The sequence below is a fragment of the Triticum aestivum genome, chromosome 4D (genome assembly GCF_018294505.1).
Source record: "Triticum aestivum cultivar Chinese Spring chromosome 4D, IWGSC CS RefSeq v2.1, whole genome shotgun sequence".
In the NCBI taxonomy this organism is placed as follows: Eukaryota; Viridiplantae; Streptophyta; class Magnoliopsida; order Poales; family Poaceae; genus Triticum; species Triticum aestivum.
The window spans coordinates 360,846,347-360,854,318 of record NC_057805.1 but is presented as its reverse complement, the minus strand read 5'-3'; positions in this window follow the sequence as shown (position 1 = coordinate 360,854,318).

The window sequence follows — 7,972 nt, the reverse complement described above, 5'->3', positions numbered from 1 at the left end:
TACCTAAAACTAGGTAGATTCCAGGCACGGGAGTTTTACGATGCCTGGCACATCACAAACAGGTCAGGATTATAAACCGTGTTTGATAGGTAGACAATCACACACTTTTAGTTTTCCCGCACCATATGTGACAGTGTCTGACATCACACACGCTTTGCAAACGGCAACTGTGTGCATGCTTGCACATGTTTCCTCTCTATGAACCGTCTCGGATCATGGTGTATACCGCAAACGTTTGTGTTTTACCAACCGTGTGTGCCGTAATGACCTGCACAACGTAATTTTGCCCTAATTTAATTGCTGCTGTTTAAAATTGTACCTAATTTAAACTTGAAAGTAGGCTATAGCTTTATTCATATCCATTAGGTTCAAACAACCAATGCATTATTCGATTCATAGGTACATATGTTTAAGAATTACATAAGCACCAAATAAAGAATGATGAACCAGGGTTCTATACTTGTACTATTACAGATGGTAAAGAAAGAGGCGACAGACATTCCGGTTGCTGAACAAGGTGAAGCCGAATGGCCCTATTGTGCTCTCCTGGATGAAGAAGGCATGCAGGACTCTAGTCCAACCCCTTGTGATGGCCGGCCGCCAATCATGTAGTGTGAGAGGTAATCTTGAGTAAACTGCTTCAGGATCCACTGCAAAATAAAAAAGATTCAGATATTGTTATCTAACACAACTCATTACGGGCAGTAAAAAGAAGGCTACAGGGTTCTTACTTACCATCCTGCAGTTCACTGTTGTCTTGCATAAAGTGTAAACAAATAGTTCGATTGACATCTTTTGACCCATTTAGTAACAATCTTTATCAGTTTCCTCACTTGATGCTGGTTCATGAATATCTCATTGCCCCATACGCAGAAAGGGTCGAAGTGTGGATCTTTGGCAATGATATATGTACCTAAGAGCACCAAGTTAATATTAGAAGATAAAAAAACAATTGAAAAATGATGTAGTACAACACTCCATCCATCCCATTATATAAGATTTTATTACATGTATATCTAGACATCATTTGAACGTTAAGGTAACACTCTTCCTTGTTGCTATGTAGCCTGGGATTGCATATTTAGTCATTCAGTACAATGCATGTCCCTAAACAACAATTGAAAAACGAAAAGGCATGTTAACTGCAATATCCTTAACAGCAACCAAATATCGTAATTCATAGTGGTATTGTTGAAACTGTTATTGATGAAATTGAACTGCACGGCAAATAGTTGCACATATAGAGCATCACATTGTGAAGAACTGAAATAAACAAGTCGTAAGGACATCCCTAAGCAATCCTTAAAAAGTTAAAGGACTAAAACCCTTAGTGGATATATATACTCACTACAAAAAAAGACACGTCCGTGACATTTTGGGCCGAACGAAAAAAAATCCTGTCATGCTTATGACACTTCTATGACAATAATTGTGACAAAAACCGGTATCATCATAGATGTGTGGACTCCTACTTCTATGAAAAAATCATGACATAAAATGGGATTTTCGTCCTAGGCGGGCCGGAGACGCAGCTACATGACATTCTTTGGGCCATGCATGACGGAAAAAACCATGGTAGAAGCGAGGGCGAGGAAAATGTCGGGGAGTTCCTGGTTACAGTGGGTGGTAGGGGGCCGAGCGATGCGCGTTTCTCTCGTACACCTAGACGCGTGGGTGCGAGGCATTGGGCTCTAACTGAACCCGAGCGAGGCGTTCGCCTATTGAACTCGAGCGATTGCACTACAGGCTACACGTTACTGAACCCGAGCGATCGATCGATGGCTGTTAACTGAACTTGATCGAGCAATTCCTTCGCTGCTCCTGCTAACTGAAGCCAATCGAACACTGCTGCCTCCTTCCCTTGATGAACAGTGAGCGTTGTTGGGGGGTTTGGATGAATAGTTCCCAATGGGGGGTTGGATGAACAGGACCCCGTGCTAGTACAGGCCGTTGCCGCTGGATGAACAGGACCCCGATCGATCGAGCCGGTAGATGAACAGGAGCCCGTGGAGGGCTGGATGGACAGGACCCCGTGGAGGGCTGGTTGAACAGTAGCCGGTGGAGGGATGGTTGAACAGTAGCCGGTGGAGGGCTGGATGAACAGTAGACCGTGGAGGGTTAGTTCAACAGGACCCCGTGGAGAGGGCTGCTTGAACAGTAGCCGGTGGAGGAGCGGTGGAGGCTGGATGAACAGGAGCCCGTGGATGAACAGTCGCAGGTGGAGGCTGGAGGAGGTCGGCGGTGGATGAACAGTAGCCCGTGGAGGCAGTCGACGGTGGATGAACAGTAGCCCGTGGAGGCAGTCGATGGTGGAGATGAACAGTATCCCGTGGAGTCCCGTTTTGTGGTACGCCACACCCCTCCCGATGAACAGGACCCCCTTTTCGACCGTAGCGCTCCAACACAAGTCCGTTTCCTCCGTTTTGCGGTACGCCACACCCCTCCCGATCCAAAAGACACCGTTTCGACCGTAGGAGGTCCATTTCCTCCATTTTGCGGTACGCCAGACCCCTCCCGATGAACAGGATCCCGTTTCGACCGTGGTCGGTCGAACACAAGGCTGTTTCCTCCGTTCCGCGGTACGCCAGGCCTCGTTTCCATCGGCTGTTCCGTCCAAGCCGGTTGGCTCCCGATGAACAGCACGCGTTCCGTTGCCTCCCGATGAACACGCCGCATTTTGTTGCCTCCCCATGAACACGATGACGACGCAGTTTCTCCGTTCCGACCCAGCCATGTACACGAGCCCTGGCCATACGTATGCGCGAGTAGGCGTTCGAGACCCCGCCCGTTTGTACGTACGTGGCCGTATTTACTTTCTTGCACCCTGGCCGTTGTACATACGTGTACATGCTACGTGCGCGCCTCTACTACGACACGTGCCCTTCCTTAAATGGACACAGTTCATCGCTGCAGCCTGTAGACAGACCGACCGACCAGTATGTACGTACACGTTTACGACCAGAATGACAACGCTACGTACGCTTCGACCGGGTGGGTCCCGACTGTCAGGCACTTCCTTGCGTGCGAAGATGTAGTTGGTGGGTCCCAGCAGTCAGGGGGCGAATCATTTTTGTGCCTGTAATATGGACGCACTTCCTTGCGTGCGAAGATGTAGCGGTGGGTCCCAGCAGTCAGGAGGGAAACATTTTTTTTTCATGAAATACGGTGGCCCGTCCGGTGGGTCCCTGCTGTCAGGTGGAGGAATAATTATTTTGCGTGTAATAAGGAGGCACTTCCTTGCTGCAGCCGTGGACCCAGTTGTCAGCCTCTCAACGTACAGTACTCTTCCGATGGAAGTCGTTCGTTGACCACATTTACCACGCCGCGCCGAGAGCACCAAGGCAGTGGATGACGGCGAGGCCTAGGAAGGGAACGAAGCGGAGCCAGGGAAGCGCGGCAGTGGATACCCACGCGGAGAGGAGTACGAGGGTTCACTGGTTCGGCTGCGGTGTGAGGCTGCCGTCGCCGTAGGGCCTGGCCAGCGGTGGGAGTAGTAGGGGGCTGTGAGGCCTCCGCGGCAGCACAGCTGGCCACGGGAGGCAGGAGCAGGCGGCACGACCGGCGCTGCTTTGGGCGGCTGGAGCAAGAAGACCAGAGGTTGAAGAAGCACGACGGCCATTAGATGGACATCGTACGGTCACTGCAGCTAGAATCGTTTATATTGACTAAGTTTACAAAGCCCTTGGTACGCATCAACTTAGTAGGCCCACAGGTCAGCCTCCGTAACGGTGCGCCCCAGATGTCAGGGGGAGGAATCATTTTTTGGGCGGGTAAAGCTAGAATATCCGAGATTGAAGAAGAAGCACGGCATCCGTTGGATGGATATCCAACGGCCACTGTTGCTAGAACCGTGTGTTGACTATAAGTTGATAAAGCCTTGCATACGCGTCAACTTATTTTTTAGGGGACGCGTCAACTTAGTAGGCCCACAAGTGTGTGGCAGAGAACTTATAGCCCATTTGAGATTTGTAAGAATGTCCAGCCCATTTTTGAATTCTAATGGAATTTACTACACCCATTTACAGTTTTTTAAAAGTACAGCCCATTTTCTAGCTAGGACAACGATTAATAATTTCCAACCGTTGAAAACAGAATTCAATAAAAATTCCCACATTTTGATGGGATCCGAAATATTTTTATCCCTAAATTTCTAGTCAGATTAAATAAGATTTCAATATAAATTTGTCTTAGTTAAAAATCCAACGAAACATTGCGCGCGCAACAATTAATGAAATTAAATTTTTCTAAATCCAAAAATAATATTTCATAAACTAATTACGTGTTTGGTGCATTTTTTATAGTTATAGCGCAGTTTTTATAATTACATCCCATTTATTATTTCTTAAAGCATGTTTTCTTGCTAAGCCTAATGCATCCCTCCTAGGAAAGATTTGCAGCCCAGCGGGGGGGGTGAATAACAAGTTGACCTTGCCTGGATATTCCTCAAAAACAAGTATAGTTGGGCTAGCCATTTTCAGCTTGAAAAAATTTAATATCTGGGCTGGATACCTGGCCTGGGCTAGATGGGCCACAGCCCGCCCAGTTAATACCCTGCTCTCCTTTGAACAACAACGAAAACATCGCTCTTGTCTCAAAAAAAATGAAAACATCGCTCAAGAAAAACTCTGCAGTGCTCACACCTCAAAAACACAAATACTGCTCGAGCTGCTTGGTCCCAGCTGTCGGCCGCTCCTTGTGCAATTCTCTCGTTTATTGACTATATAGGTTGACAATGGTGTGGGACCGTGATGTCAGGTAACCAGGAAGAAGCAAAAAAATACAGTTGTAGTATATAATAAGGAGGCACTTGCGTACGTGCGGCTATGGCCCTGGTGGGTCCCCACTGTCATCCTCTCCAAGTAAAGCCATCTCCTCATTCCTCATGTCTGTTGACCATGTTGACAACACGAGACGGCGGCGCCACGGCGAGCGCAACAACTCGAAGGACGACGGAGAGGGCCTTGCGGGCCCTACGGATGGTCTGGTACAGCGCCCGCTGCTCATTCCGGAAGCTAGGATCATAGGGCCACATGTCCGCGATGGCATTGTCGTTTGCTTGTTCATCCGTGCTCGTTGACGAGACGGAGGTTGCAGCAGAGGTCCTCCTGCGCTGGTAGCTCTTCCGCCATTAGGGCGTCGAAGTGCGGCCGCGCCTGCTCTATGGTGAACACGGCATGAACCGGCTTGGACAGTGGCGCCAGCTCCTGGTCGGAAGCTACGTCTATCGTCTGATTGTCATCGCTCAGCTCAGCGAGCTCGTTGGCGAGCCAGCATATCCGGCTGCTGGACCGACCCGCTACCAAGCACGAGTCTGACTGCCCTGGCGCACCCAGACCGCCTCCCTCGCCCGCGCGTGCTTTACGCCCTAAACGGTCAGCGCCGCCCGCCCCGCTTCCTGGTGCAGGCGATTGCTCCGCCTTCAAACGACACAAGTACCGTCCGTCCGTCCGTCTGCTGCCCACATTAATGATACACGGTTGCCAAGGCAGCTACTCCGGCGCCACACGTCCGTCCCTCCGCTGCCCACCATTGCTATATAAACTGCTGCGCCGGCCATAGCCGTAGTCATCCGCCTCCGTTCCCTTTCTCCTGTCAACACCACTACTGCCCACCATGGCTTCCTCGCACTCCAGTGCTCTTCAGGACGGCCGGACGACGGACCACAAGGAGATGGCAGCCATTGCTCCCGACTGCCTGGCCGGCACGCAGCCGGAGGATGACGACGTCCCAATGGAGAACATGGTAGTCGACAATCCGGCGCCAACCCCCTCCTCCGCGCCATCCTCGCCGGTGCATTGCACCATGTCCATTGGCGAGGCCCGTGCCCAATACATGGACACGGTGAGGCAGAAGCGTGAGGAGCAGTTCAGGGAGGCGAAGGCCGATGCCGCCTACAACCACCATCTCCTCCAGGAGCACCTGCAGGCGGAGGAGCAGATAGCCGCGGAGCGGACGGAGGAGGAGGCACTGCTCGACTCGTACCGCTCCGCTCGCGAGGGCCGCCTCGACCGCTGGCGGTACCACATGCGGGTGGCGGGGGCTGCAGCCGCCTACAAAGAGGGCGATGAAGCGGGCGAGGCGCTGTTTGGCGAGACCGAGGATGAGGCAGAGGACAATGCCGGCTTTGACGAGTGCCCGCTCCACTGGCGTCGACGAGGCCCTGCTCCTCCGAGGCCCCGCGGCGCCAACAACGAGGCAGAGGACACCGCCGGCTCCGCCGAGGCCCAACCCCGCCGGCACCGAGGCGGAGGCCCTACTCCATCGAGGCCCCACCCTTCCAACAACGAGGCAGAGGACATCGCCGGCTCAGCCGAGGCCCCACCCTGCCGGCAACGAGGGAAGGATTTTCCCCGCTCCGCCGAGGCGCCGCCCCGCTGGCAACGAGGGAAGGATTTCCCCCGCTCCGCTGAGGCGCCGCCCCGCCGGCTCCGCCGAGGCCCAACCCCGCCGGCACCGAGGCGGAGGCCCTACTCCGTCGAGGCCCCACCCTTCCAACAACGAGATAGAGGACATCGCTGGCTCTGTCGAGGCCCCGCCCTGCTGTCAACGAGGTCGTGCCACACAGAAAACGAGGAAGGGTAGAACACGGTAGGTCGCTGCCGCTCGGGTCCAAGTAAGGCCACCGCTACTACCCTCCGGTTGAAGCCAAGCTAGGCGGGTTGACCATTGGCGGGCGATTAGCTTCTTGGCGGTGACGTGGAGTCAGAGAGCTATGTTGGAGAAGGACGCTGCTTCTACTTAACTGCTGGTGCAGTTGGCTCACTGACATGTGGGCCCAACAAGCATCTGGGCCACATGTCAGTTACAAAACTGCACCTGCAGTTAAGTCACTGAAGCTCAGTCCGCTGGAGAAGAAGCTTCTGTTTGGCTCAGCCAGACACAGGTGGGTAGCTTCGGTTAATTAATTATACCTCCAGCGCACCCCTTGTTAGTTGAAGAATGTATGAAATGTAATGAATCCGGCATGTTTATATGAAATCCGACCGTGGATGAATGAATTTAGTTCGATTAGTTCGAATTCTTGTATCACTGGCATTGGATGAACATGCAAAACAAAACGTACTAGCATTATTCCCAGGGTGATCACCTCGTTTGCAGCAGTTTCACATGTACTCCCTCTGGTCCTTTTTAGTCTGCATACAAGTTTTGTCTGCAGTTAAAGTATCTCTACTTTGACCGGAGTACAAAGAGTTTGAGCAGATTTTTAGCGTTCCTGTACATTGCAATCAAACACACAGGCCTGGAAATTCATAGAGAACATTCAAAACAATCGATGGTTATGCATCTCAGCGATTCACATGTCAGAGCCAATATTTACTTCACAACTAAAGAATAAAGAAAAATAGATTGACGCTGCTGACAGCAAAGGGCGCCCCATTCGAAAATATCAAACGCATGTCTTCTTGCTAACATCAATGAGCAAAATTTGACAAGGTTGTCCCATTCCAAAATGTCAAATGCTTGTTGTTTTGCGTACATCAATGAGCAAACTTTGACAAGGTTTTCCCATTCTAAAATATCAAATGCCAACGATTGTGGAATGGGCAGGGTTTGCCATCAGTTCGGACATTGACATGACACCTCGTGCTAAATAAACCAGCTGTTCTTTTTGTGCATTTCCACCAAAATCAACCAATTCGCGCATAGCTTGTATGATTTCACCCTTATATGTTGCAACGCCTTAAACATATCGGCACCTCCTTTCTTGTGGTGGAAATGAATGATTCGATGTATTCATAAACATTTTGTGCAGTTCCATTGAAATCAAGCTGAGCACCCCTGTTTGCACAAATACAAAAAAAGTGATTTGTAAAGCAAACTATACTATGAATTGACAGTTTAAACAGGCACGTACACTGTCCATGTAGAGCACACTGTAAAAAAATGGAACTCACCGGAAAGAATCCTAGAACAACATTGTACTTGCGCATCACAGCAAAAAGATGGAGATATGTCAGTCCTTCTGAGCTGA